We start from the raw sequence: 2,500 nt of genomic DNA on the forward strand, positions 1-2,500 counted from the left end.
TCCAGAGGCATTTGCAGCAGGAATGCATGTGCAGTCAAAAAAGTGAATATTTTTCACGGATAGACCCCGTGAAACGCTAGAAATTGGCGGCGATGTCTCTCTTGTGGCTCACGGGGCTGTTAGGGTGGCACAGAAATCCCTCGGAATGGGAAAACGGGTCATTTTCGTGTCGCCACATTGCATGCGAACCGCATGAAACTTCCAGAGGCATTTGCAGCAGAAATGCATGTGCAGTCAAAAAATTGAATATTTTTCACGGATAGACCCCGTGAAACGCTAGAAATTGGCGGGGATGTGTCTCTTGTGGCTCACGGGGCTGTTAGGGTGGCACAGAAATCCCTCGGAATGGGAAAAAACGGGTCATTTTCGTGTCGCCACATTGCATGCGAACCGCATGAAACTTCCAGAGGCATTTGCAGCAGGAATGCATGTGCACTCAAAAAATGTGATATTTTTCACGGAGAGACCCCGTGAAACGCTAGAAGTGGGCGGGGATGTCTCTCTTGTGGCTCACGGGGCTGTTAGGGTGGCACAGAAATCCCTCGGAATGGGAAAACGGGTCATTTTCGTGTCGCCACATTGCATACGAACCGCATGAAACTTCCAGAGGCATTTGCAGCAGGAATGCATGTGCACTCAAAAAAGTGAATATTTCTCACGGATAGACCCCGTGATACGCTAGAAATTGGCGGGGATGTCTCTCTTGTGGCTCACGGGGCTGTTAGGGTGGCACAGAAATCCCTCGGAATGGGAAAACGGGTCATTTTCGTGTCGCCACATTGCATGCGAACCGCATGCAACTTCCAGAGGCATTTGCAGCAGAAATGCATGTGCAGTCAAAAAAAAATTGATATTTTTCACGGATAGACCCCGTGAAACGCTAGAAATTGGCGGGGATGTGTCTCTTGTGGCTCACGGGGCTGTTCGGGTCGCACAGAAATCCCTGGGAATGGGAAAACGGGTCATTTTCGTGTTGCCACATTGCGTACGAACCGCATGAAACTTCCAGAGGCATTTGCAGCAGGAATGCATGTGCACTCAAAAACTTCTATATGTTTCACGGATAGACCCCGTGAAACGCTAGAAATTGGCGGGGATGTGTCTCTTGTGGCTCACGGGGCTGTTAGGGTGGCACAGAACTCCCTCGGAATGGGAAAAGGGGTCATTTTCGTGTTGCCACATTGCATAGGAACGCCATGAAACTTCCAGAGGCATTTGCAGCAGAAAGGCACGTGCACTCAAAAATTTTAATATTTTTCACGCATAGACCCCGTCAAACGCTAGAAGTTGGCGGGGATGTCTCTCTTGTGGCTCACGGGGCTGTTAGGGTCGCACAGAAATGCCTCGGAATGGGAAAACGGGTCATTTTTGTGTGGCCACATTGCATAGGAACGGCATGAAACTTCCAGAGGCATTTGCAGCAGGAATGCATGTGCACTCAAAAACGTCTATATTTTTCACGGATAGACCCCGTGAAACGCTATAAATTGGCGGGGATGTCTCTCTTGTGGCTCACGGGCGCTGTTAGTTAGGGTCGCACAGAAATCCCTCGGAATGGGAAAAGGGGTCATTTTCGTGTTGCCACATTGCGTACGAACGGCATGAAACTTCCAGAGGCATCTGCAGCAGAAATGCATGTGCACTCAAAAACGTCTATATTTTTCACGGATAGACCCCGTGAAACGCTAGAAATTGGCGGGGATGTGTCTCTTGTGGCTCACGGGGCTGTTAGGGTCGCACAGAAATCCCTCGGAATGGGAAAACGGGTCATTTTCGTGTTGCCACAATTGGCATACGAACGGCATGAAACTTCCAGAGGCATTTGCAGCAGAAATGCATGTGCACTCAAAAACGTGAATATTTTTTCACGGATAGACCCCGTCAAACGCTCGAATTTGGCGGGGATGTTTCTCTTGTGGGTCACGGGGCTGTTCGGCTCGCACAGAACTCCCTTGGTCCACCTGATTCGTGCATACAGGCAGCAACTAAAACTCTGTAAACCTGCTGTGAGGACATCTAAACAGTGGACCAGTGAGGCTGTGGAAGATTTGCGGGCGTGCTTAGACTGTACTGACTGGGATATGTTCACGACTGCTACCAATAGTCTGGATGAACTCACAGAGGCTGTGTACATCAGCTTCTGTGAGGACTGCTGTATCCCAACACGTACCAGGGTGAACTTTAACAACAACAAGCCCTGGTTCTCAGCAAAGCTCAAAAGGTTGAGGTTGGAGAAGGAGGAAGCGTTTAGGAGTGGGGATAGAGACAGATTCAAGGAGTCGAAGAACAGGTTTAGCAAAGCGGTGAGAGAGGCTAAACGACTGTACTCAGAGACACTAAAACACCAGTTCTCTACTAACGACGCTGCTTCTGTCTGCCAAAGGGCTCAGGCACATCACCAACTACAAACCCAGAGCGCCCCACACCACTAACGACTCCCGCCTAGCCAACGACCTGAACGAGTTCTACCGTAGATTTGAAAGACAATTGGACTGTCCTG

Source organism: Petromyzon marinus, unplaced genomic scaffold (genome assembly GCF_048934315.1).
Source record: "Petromyzon marinus isolate PM22_M1 ecotype Great Lakes invasive population unplaced genomic scaffold, UKy_Petmar_22M1.pri1.0 PM_G_Scaffold_110, whole genome shotgun sequence".
NCBI classification, from domain to species: domain Eukaryota; kingdom Metazoa; phylum Chordata; class Hyperoartia; order Petromyzontiformes; family Petromyzontidae; genus Petromyzon; species Petromyzon marinus.